Source organism: Bison bison, unplaced genomic scaffold (assembly GCF_000754665.1).
Source record: "Bison bison bison isolate TAMUID 2011002044 unplaced genomic scaffold, Bison_UMD1.0 scf7180017864180, whole genome shotgun sequence".
Taxonomy (NCBI): domain Eukaryota; kingdom Metazoa; phylum Chordata; class Mammalia; order Artiodactyla; family Bovidae; genus Bison; species Bison bison.
The window spans coordinates 10,054,712-10,065,841 of record NW_011494752.1 but is presented as its reverse complement, the minus strand read 5'-3'; positions in this window follow the sequence as shown (position 1 = coordinate 10,065,841).

The following is an 11,130-nucleotide window of genomic DNA, read 5'->3' as shown; positions in this document are numbered from 1 at the left end:
CCGACGGCCCCACTCCCCTCCTCAGTCACAGCACAGCGAGGGAGTCGGGGCGTCCAGGCTGGGGCTCCTGCTTCTCTCCAGGGGAGCGGGTGTGCGCCCGCGGTGTGGTGCACCCAGGGGTGGGGAGGCACCTGCCTCGCACTCTCTGGACGCGGGTAAGGTTGGAAACGCGCTCTCGAGCCGGGCCTTCACAGCATTTTCTTTTTCACTCCTGACCATCTTGGGAGGTAGATCTGTGATCTCCATTCAGAGAAGGGATCCAAACATGAACTGGCTTGCTCTGGATCACAGCATAGTTCGCAAGTGACGGTGGTGGGATTTGAACACAGGCAGTCTCGCCAACTTTTGCCTTCCCATCTCCTTTTTTCAAAGTCACAAAGGTTTATTGTATAACTTACACCCTTAAAATTTTTAATGTCCTTGGTAATTTTTAAGACTGTACACACTTTTAAAGCTAACAGTTCTAGAATTTTGACGAAAGTATATAACCATATGACCATCACAGTGGTCAAGATACAGAACGTTGTCATCACCCCAAAATGTGCTCTGGTGCTCCTTTGCCAGCCCCTCCTTCACTGCCATACTCTGATAACCAAGGATGATTTCCGTTCTCACAGCTTTGTTTTCAAGAACGTCACGTGAATGGAATCGTGTACTGTGTCATCCTGTCTTCTTCTAAGGGCCCACATCACATGTCTTGCTCTTGCTGCAGTTCCCCCTGGCAGTGTCTGACCCCCCTCCCAGGCCCCTAGACTTTGAGGAGAGTTTGTCCTCACTGCCTGGGGCTGCTGCAAACCTGGAAAAGGAAGGATGTTGTAAAGCTGTCTTGGTCCATTCAGGCTGCTGCCGCAGACACGGTAGCTTATAAACAATAGAGGTTTATTCCTCTTAGTTCTGGAAACTGGGAGTTCAAGTCAAGTCCCCAGCATGGTCACACTGGGGAGGCCCTCTTCCTGGATGGAGCCAGCGCCTCTTCCTGGTGTCCTCATCCTAACTCACGGAGTCTCCTTTGTAGGAGCACTGATATCATTCATGAGGGCTCCATCCTCCTGAACTAAGCACTTATCAAAGCCCCCCCTCCTAATACAATCATATTGGACATTAAAATTTTGACCTGGGCTGGAGGACACACAAATATTCAGACCATAGCAGAGGAAATGACAAAGTGACTCAGGAATCAGGGACAGGAGCTCAGAACAAGACTTGGAACATTTCAGAAATACCACTCACATTTAGACTTTATTGGGTAAGTCATGGAGACTGACTTAGATTTGAACGTTAGACCCTCCCTCAGACCCGCATAGTGCCCTGGGAGCTGCCTCTTTGCTAAGAAACCATCTCAGAGGAGAAAGGTTGTTGGCCAGAAACGTTGGGTGTCCAGGCCAGCACGGCTTGCAAGCGGCCCTTAGGTCCAGAGAGTTGGAGAGAGAACAGGAAAGCTTATGCATCAGAGTTTCCTTTGGTTCTCTGCATTGTCTCCTTTGGTCACAGGTCTACTTTTTCTGTTTGCTCTTTGGAGAACTCTGCCTTTCACGAGAGAGGCTTTCCTTCAATGTCTTGCACCAAAAAGCCAGCTGTGTGGATGGGGCTTCACTGAGCACCTCCAAGTTTAGCAGACAGGTGTCCACTTCATTGCCCCCCTCCCCAGCTCAGCAGGGGCATTAGGAGGTCTCAGCTTTTGCACTGAGTTGCATGTGTTCATCCACCATCCAGGGCCAAACATTGCTGGCCGTGCCCTGCCTGGTTTCCCCTCCCACTCTCTTTGTCCATGTTGACATACTTTTTAAAAGTTTATTTTTGGCTACACTGGAGCTTCCTTGATGTGTGTGTGCTTTCTCTAGTTGTAGCAGGTGGGCTTCTCATTGTGGCGACTTCTCTGGTCGCTGAGCCCTGGGTCTAGGGCTTACAGACTCAGTAGTTGGTGGCGCATGGGCTTAGTTGCCCCAAAGCCTACGGAACCTTCTGCGTTGGCAGGCAGATTCTTAACCACTGGACCATCTGGGGAGTCCTGCACCTTTTTTTTTTTTTAATCTTCTATGATCACTTTAAAAGAATTTGGAAAGAAACCATTTTAATACTGGAAGACCAACTATGACTGTGATGTATTATGTCTATTTTCAAGACAGTCTGGAGTCATCCCCATGTCCTCACCCCCAAAAAACGAAGACATTGAAATTGAGGAAATGTGCAGACCACCTTTTGGAGGCGTTCATGATATAAGGAAGCAGGGAGTGGCCAGTACCTGGAAGGAGATGTGGAGTCAAGGTAGGAGGGATTACTGTTTAAAGATCAGTTATCCATGTAGTGACAGATTCTGTTTATACGCTAATGAATGATCCAACAATGGTCAGTGCAGGGGGAGGGTACCTGCACCAACAGAGACCTCGAGAAGATCAGAGGGTGGCCCCAGTGAAGGGACTCATCTGTTCATGTAGTGAGAAAAGAAGGCAAAATGGGTCCAGTGCAGACAGGTTTCAGGTCAAGGGAGGGAAGGTTCAATGGCCTGTGTTTTCTCTAAGAAACGTTAAGCCAAGGCCACCATCTGGGAATGAGGGTGTGGGAAGTTTGAAGATATAGAACCTATTACCTCTTAGAGAAATGGAGGAGGACTTGAGTTTTGTTAACATTAATTGAAAATGAGGAGTCTGTCCGCCATTGTGGACCCGAGAAGTGAAGAGCGAGAGGGGAAGAGGAGCGTGCAAGCGGAAGAGACGAGCCCCTTCCACCAACTCCCGAGCGCGAGGCCGTCTTTATGGCTTCTCAGCGAGCGGCGGCGGCAGGAAGAGCCTCTCGGCCGAGGGCGGCAGCCAACTACAGTGAGTGCACAGGGAGAGGCCCAGGCGGCGGCGGCGGCGGCGGTAGCAGCAGCAGCAGCAGCTCTCGGGTTGCGGTGAAGAATGTCAGCCACTAGCGTGGATCAGAGACCTAAAGGGCAAGGAAATAAAGTTTCAGTACAAAACGGTTCGATTCATCAAAAAGATGCTGTAAATGATGATGATTTTGAGCCATACTTAAGTACCCAGACAAATCAGGGACTTAGAAGATTAGTTTTTTGGCATTCCACAGAGATGCTTCAAGTCTGCCTAGGGGAGACCTGGGGAGGGTAACCTGGATCCCACCTGTGTAGCAACCAGAGCTGTGCTTTGCATTTTATGTGATTTATATGTTGGAATTCTGCATACAATTTCACATAAAGCATTGGAAAGTCGTGGTTTTTTTTTTTTTTAAGACTGTAAGGGCATTTACATTAGTGAATCCAGTTTTTAAATTGTATCATAAAAGTTTCCTTATGTTGGGGCAAAAACATCTATAAAAGGTTTGTTTTAATATGTTTAAATGAAAGGTCTTATGCTTTCTATTAATTAAATCACTTAAATCAATGATGAATCAATGTAATGTGCTGTTTAAAGAGATGTCTTAAAAGTTTGATACCAGTGAGACTATATTTTACCACCTCCTCCTTGCCAGTACTAATGAATAGGTTTTTACCAGTTACCTTTCTGTAATAACTAAAAATAATGATCTAATCAGGGTAAATGGTACTAAGACTTTCGCGGTGGCTCAGCAGGTAAAAGAATCCACCCACCAATGCAGGAGACACGGGTTTGACCCTGGGTTGTGAATGTCCCCTGGAAAAGGAAATGACAAGTCACCCCAGTATTCTTGCCTGGGAAATATAGTCAGAGGAGCCTGAGCGGCTACAGTCCCTGAGGTCCTGAAGAGTCGGACACGACTTAGCAACTGAGCATGAACATGAACACTATAGAATATTGAAAACTGGCTTTATTGAGAGCAAAATTGAAAATTATCTGAAATCTTAAAGATAAGCCTTACAAAATTTAAATTTGTTGTGGTTACTTAGCTGAAATAGAAAATACAAATTGACCTTTTAAAGTAGATTAGTGGAAACTTGTATTGGTGAAATATTTGACGTAATTATTGGGAGATTTAAAGTTATGCAAGTATTTATAGCTTCTTGCACTGACCTAGCCGAAATAATTGTTTAATTAAATTTTCAGCGAAAAACACAGAATGTCTTTAAAATGAAATCCCTTCATCTGATTTTGCTATTATAAATAATAAAAATTATATTCTTTAGTCTGGAAAGGTTTTTACTGTTTGTTTTATATACTTAGAGCTAAATCAGTTCAAACTCAGAGATGCTTTAAAAACAGATTGTTGGTCTTTTACTTCTGTGGCAGTTTATTTCTTCTATTTTCCTAGTGCTCAATATCTTAGGAAATAATTTTCATAGTAATTTAAAAAGTAAATGTCCTTCAAGACTTAAAATTAGTTCTCTATAGTTCCTCAAAATAGTCTAACAAGGAAGTTGATTGAAAATTCAGGTTTAATTACTGTTAAAATATGCCATGTGATTTATACGTATAAATTTGAAGAATAAATTGAAAAACACCAAAAAAAAAAAAAAAAAGAAAATGAAACCAGTCAACTTGACTGTGTGGTACACTCCCGCTGGAAGGTGGGGGAAGACAGGTGCAGGACTCTTCCAGGCTTGGGGTTTTACTAGGTGACTAGGAAGGAGGAAGAGGTGTGTTTCCAAGGGTGGGGTTATATGGAGGAATCAGACCCTCTCCTACCTCCCCACCATCCATACATTGGGGATGCGCAGCAGCTCCTAGGACCCTGGATACTCCAAAGCTCAAGGGGTTCCTGGCCTCTCTTAAAAATAAGCCAGAAACCACATTACAGCTGGTGCACAAAACTGCCTGAGCCTGAGAAACAGGGAAAATGTCAGAGAAGGAAAAAGATGAAAGATGCTCTCCAAAGGCTGAATAGGGGGCCTTGCTCCTGTGCTAAAGTCATGTCCAACTCTGCGACCCCATGGACTGTAACCACCATGCTCCTCTGTCCATGGGATTCTCCAGGCAGGAAACTGGAGTGGGTAGCCATGCCCTCTTCCGTGGGGATCTTCCTGACCCAGGGATCAAACCCACGTCTCTTATGTCTCCTGCATTGACAGGCAGGTTCTTTACCACCTGCTCCACCTAGGAAGCATGAAGGAAACTCAAGCTGACCCTGCCAAATTAAGGGGCTCTCCTGCCAGGGACTGGAATGGGGCTCTGAGTTCATGTCTGTACCTCAGACTTGCAGATGTGCAAAGGCCTCTCCTTGGTATCTACCAGCTCTGAACTCACACGTGCCATAGTTAGTTTAATTCTGACTTTATTATTTTTTAATATTAATTTATTTTAATTGGAGGCTAATTACTTTACAATATTGTAGTGTTTTTTTTGCCATACATTGACATGAATCAGCCATGGGTGTACATGTGTCCCCCATCCTGAACTCCCCTCCCACCTCCCTTCTGACTTTATTATTTTTAAAATTTTATTCATTTGATTTTGGCTGTGCTGGGTCTTCATTGCTGTGTGCAGGGCTTTCTCTAGTTGCAGTGAGCAGGGGCTGCTCTCTGGCTGTGGTGCACAGGCTTCTCATTGTACTGGCTTCTCTTGTTGCAGAGCAGGGGCTGTAGGTGTGAGGGCTTCAGTAGCTGTGGTGCATGAGCTTAGTTACCCCAAGGCATGTTCAGTCTCCCTGGACCAGGGACTGAACCTGTGTCCTCTGTGTTGGCAGGTGGATTCTTCTCTTTTTCTTTTGGCAGGTGAATTCTTAACCACTGGACTACAGGGGAAGTCCTAATTATGACTTTGAGGGTTGGTTTTATGGAAATATTTCTTCTTTTTCTTTGCTCTTAGCTATATATATAATTTTCACCACGTGGCTTGTGGGATTTCAGTTCTAATTAGAGTTTTCATCTTTTTTGGATATATGCCCAGAAGTGGGATTGCTAAATTAAATGGTAACTCTATTTTAGTTTTTTACCCTTCATACTGTTCTGCATAGCAGCTACACCAATTATATTCCCACCAACAGTGTACAAGTGTTCCCCTTTCTCCACATCCTTTCCATCATTTGTTATTTGTAGAATCTTTGATGATGCCCATTCTGACCAGTATGAGGTGACAGCTCATGGTAGTTTTGATTTTATTTCACTAATAATTAGCAACATTATTAATCAGCACATTTTTCATGTTCTTCTTGGCCATCTGTATGTTTTCTTTGGAGAAATGTCTATTTAGGTCTTCTGCCCATTTTTTGACTGGGTTGTTTGTTTCTTGTTATTGAGCTATACAACCTGTTTATGTTTGGAAATTAAACCCTTGTTGATCATATCATTTGCAAGTATTGTCTCCTCCTCCATAGGTTGTCTTTTCTTTTTGTTGATGGTTTCCTTTGCTGTGCAAAAGATTGTACATTTCATTAGGTCCCATTTGTTTATTTTTGCTTTTATTTCCTTTGCTTTTCCTCTCCTCCATTTTTATCACCTTCTACCAAGGACTCCTATTGTCTGTATGTTACTGCTTCTACTTTTATCCTCTGTATCTTTTAGCTTCTCTTTTATATTATCTGTTCCTTTTTTCTGTTTTACTTTTGGGGAATTTCTGTCATTCTAGTTCATTAACTCACTCTTCAGCTAATTCATCCATTCAAGACATACCTTGAAAGTACATATAACACGTGTGCAGGCTCTTTAGGGTGACCCTGGAACACAAAAGGTAAGGGGCAGAAGGTGGAGATGCAAACTTTGTGTGGGACATGTCCCACAATATTTGAATATTGTTCTTTAGTCCAACTATTATATATTTAACCTAGTATCTCTTATTGGTTCTTTTTGATGTTTTTGTGTTCTTGTTTTGTAGTTCCAATTTCTTCCTTGTATCTTTTAACATGTTCATTAGTCTAATTTAAAAATCCTTATTCTGAAGATAATTCAGTGTGTAACTTCTCTCCTGAAAGTGGTGATGCCCTTAACCCGTGAGATCTAACACTGTCTTCAAGTCAATGTCTCCCAGCTGGTGTCACTGAAGTCAAAAGTGAAGTACTGAGAGCAGAGAAGGCTGCCGTACTACATCCTCTGGGGCGTATTCTGTTCTGTCCATAGGTCCTGACAATTTCAGTGCGTGGGGAGCAGATAAGCCCCAGAGGGAGGCACCAGAGAAGCAGCCAGCCACTCCTCACCCCACAGAACAAGCCCTCCAGGCCTGCCTTCACACTTTGCTCTCCAGAGGGAAGCAGCATTAGAGGGACTCTGCCTTGCAACGTCATCCCTAAGGTCTGGGTGTTTGGAGCAGGAGATGATTAGGCAACTGGCAAAATCAGTGGGTCCTGACCTGTTTTTTCCAGTATCTCCCAAACACAGGAGATCTGGGCTGCCCTGATTTGACTCCAAAGACCTAGAGCAGAGATTAGAGTCCCTGCAGGTATGGGGCAGGTCCTATGGGTCCTAAGGGAATGGTAGGGGAGTACAGAACCCACTCCTCCATTTCCTTGTCCCCAGCACCCTGTAGACTCTCACACCCTCTCCTCTCTTGGGGAGGAGCCCGCAGGGTGCCTGACTGTGACCTGGCTTGGTATTTATCACCATGTCTGTTTACCTGTCTGTTCTGCTCCATGACAAAGCATATTTGTCTGGGCAGCCTCAGCACTTTGCTTAGAGTAAGAAGGACCAATCCCCCCCTCCCTTTTTTTCCTTCCTTTTTTTTTTTTTTTGTTTTAAATTGAAGTATAGTTGATTTACAGTATTGTGCCAATCTCTGCTATACAGCAGAGTGCCTCAGTTATATATATACTTTTTCATGTTCTTTTCCATTATGGTTTCTCCAAGGAGATTGGATATAGTTCCCTGGGCTATACAGTAAGACCTTGTTGTTAATCTATGCTATATATAATAGTTTGCATCTGCTAATACCAAACTCCCAGTCCATCCCTCTCCCTCCCTGCAAGAAGGACCAGTTTTATTTCTACAGACCATGAGGCTTTAGAGTAAGGCTTAGAGTAACATTCTCATCCTCAGGAGATGTTGGGCTCAGATTTACACATAGCTGTTTGGCCCACCTTCCCAGATGAAAGGGGTTATATTTGCTGATTTCTGGGCAAACCCAAAGCGTGTCCCATAGAAGGTTCTGCCTCTTACCTTCTGTGTTCCGGGGTCACCCTGGAGAGCCTGCATACGTGTTATATGTACTTTGAGTGTATATCTTTAGGCATGGGCCCCTTATTTCACTATAAATTTTCACATGTGTGCGTGCTAAGTTGCTTCAGTTGTGTCCAACTCTGTGACACTGTGGACTGTAGCCCTCTAGGCTCCTCTGTCTATGGGATTCTCCAGGCAAGAATACTGGAGTGGGTTGCCATGCCCTCCTCCAGGGGATCTTCCCAACCCAGGGATTGAACCTAGGTCTCTGATAGTCTCCTACATCGGCAGGTAGGTTTTTTACAACTAGCGCTACCTGTGAAGCCCATAAATTTTCACATGAGAACACCCATCTTAAGACACCCGCTCACTGAGCCCACTGGTCAGAGCTTGGAGGCATGCTGCACAGCCTGGCCTGAAATAGGAGTGGGGAGGGCAGAGCTGGAAGTGAGACAAGTGACTTATTTTGGGTGGGTGACGTGAGTCTGCGGGGGCGGGGGCACGGTGGGCAGCCCCTTAGAGGAAATCTTTAGCACTTTACTGGAATCGGGCAGTCTCCACCTGCCTTCTTGTGGCTTTACAGAAGAGAGGGGGGAGGTAGCAGATGTATCAGCAGCTGGGGGAGGACCTGGAGGAGTGGAGGATGAGAGTGCAGACTCCTCCAGCCCCCACTGCCCCCCCCAGCCCCCACTGCCACACCTCAGCCCCTGCTGCCTCCCTAGTCCTTGCTGCCCCTCCTTAGCCCCCTGCTGCCCCTCTCCCATCACCACCTGTCTTCTGGCCTCTGGAGTTCTTTCTCTTTCTGAGCCCCCTGCTCAGGCCCTTGGGTGACTCAGGGCCTTCTTCCTTCCAGAGGTCCTGGCTGGCATGGGGGCAGGAGCCATACATTCCCAACTTTGCCAGCTTCTTCCAGGAAAAGCTTGGGAGAGGAGTAGAATTATCTAACAGGCCATAAGAGCGTCTGAGTTAAAGTATTGGCTGCAAAAAGAGAGCAGACTGCTTCAGCTTCTAAAGGAGATTATGCTCAGGCCTGATGTTCAGAAAGACAGCTTTCACAGGAGTGGAGGGGACGGGGCGCTGCTTCTCAGAAGCCAGGGGCAAGCAGGAGGGTTGGAGCTGCCAGCTAACTTGCCAAGGGGTTGGGGGGAGCCTGGTGTGTGCAAAGGCTGAGGGTTCTGGTTGGTGGGTGGGGGGCATTCTCCCTGAGAAGTGAGGCCTTCTGTGGAAGACCCCTCAAAACCCTCTTTCCCCGCAAACACTGAAGCATCGTCTTCTGGACACAATGGTCAGTAGTTTCCATTCTGCCTCAGGGTGAGCAGAGCAGGTCTGAAGACTGGAAGTTGGAACACGGGCAGGCTCAGCAGACCCTCCATCCCTGTTCCTGCTCCAGAGCGTGCTGTGGGCGCCACGAACTTGCTGCTGCTTGAGGGGCAGGGTGCATGCCCAGCACCTCCATTCCTTCAGCACGTCATCTGTGCCTCCCAAACACTGGCCTTGAGGGGAGGGAAGTCTGCTAGTTTTCAGCTTTGCTCCCTCTCTTCTTTGGCCTGGAAATCCTAAAGAAAAAGATTGCCAGATTCTTTTTCAAATTCCAAACTTAGGTTTTTATAAAGATACCATAAACAAAAGGCGAAACAGCACTCTGAAAGACACTATTTATTGCAATCATAAAGAAAAATGATTACTTTTTAGAATATATAAAGCAACATTACCAGTTAGCAATATGAATAGGCAATGATGTGAACATGTAAAGTGAAGTTGCTCAGTCGTGTCAGAATTTCCTTCTTTTTCAGGGCTGAATAATATTTCATTGCATATGGTACAGTATTTTTGAAGGGTGACTTTGTAGTAATCACAAATTTCAGTGATGGCATTCTTTGATATCATTCCACTTCTAGTTATAACCTGAAAAAATATTTGCACATTTGAGATGAGACATTTACAAAGATGTTCATTGCAGCATTATTTATTTTTTGGCTGCACTGTGCAACATGGCCTTCCCTGGTGGCTCAGTGGTAAAGAACCCCCTGCCAAAGCAGGAGACATGGGTTCAATCCCTGGATTGGGAAGATTCCCCTGGAGAAGGAAATGGCAACCCACTCCAGTATTCTTGCCTGGGAAATCCCATGAACAGAGGAGCCTGGCAGGTTTCAGTCTATGTGGTCACAAAAGAATTGGACATGACTTAGTGAATAAACACCACCAACAATGAGGGATATGGGATCTCAGCTCCCTGACCAGGGATGGAATCTATGGCCCTTGAAGTGGAAGCATGGAGTCCTAACCACTGGCACTCTTTCCCTTGCTAAGTTTCTGCTATACTGGCCTTCACACTGCTTTTGAACTTAAGCTTTCTTCTCTTCCAGGACCTTTGCACACTATGTTCCCTTTGCCTGGATTGCCCTTCCCCCAGATTTGTGAGGCAAGTCCATCATTTCCTCCAGACCTTGCTCAAATGTCATATTATTTGCGGGGCTTTCCCTGATCATCCAGTGCCCTGTATTCTACTTTGTTTTCTCACTATAGCACTTTCCATTGCCTAAGAAATGATGTACTTATCTATCTATCGGTCTCCTCTCCTCTTTAAGTTTTGTAAGGACAGACTTGGTCAGCTTTGCTCATTGCTGCATTTCCAATGCTGTAAACAGTGAAAGTGTTAGTCGATCAGTCGTGTCTGACTCTTTGCAACCCCATGGACGCACGAGGTTCCTCTGCCCATGGAATTCTCTAGGCAAGAATACTGGAGTGGGTAGCCATTCCCTTTTCCAGGAGATCATCCCAATTCAGGGACAGAACATGGACTTCCTGCATTGCAGGCAGATTCTTTACCATCTGAGCCACCAGAGAAACAGAGTAGATATTTGTTGAATTAATAGATGAGTGGATAAGTAGTCTTTCAGTGGTTTCCTCTGGGGAGTGAAAGAGGTAAGAGATTTTTCACTTTTTACTGGATATTCCTGTATATCATTAGATGTATTTTTATTGAGTTTGTATCACCTTTTTATTTTAAAAAATCAGAAAAAAAAATAAAAACCACATCCAAAATTTACTAGTATTTTCTCTGTTAACAGCTGCTTGAAGACAAGCTATAGTAGGTACCACCTGACTAAGAACAACTTATAGAAGAAACATCT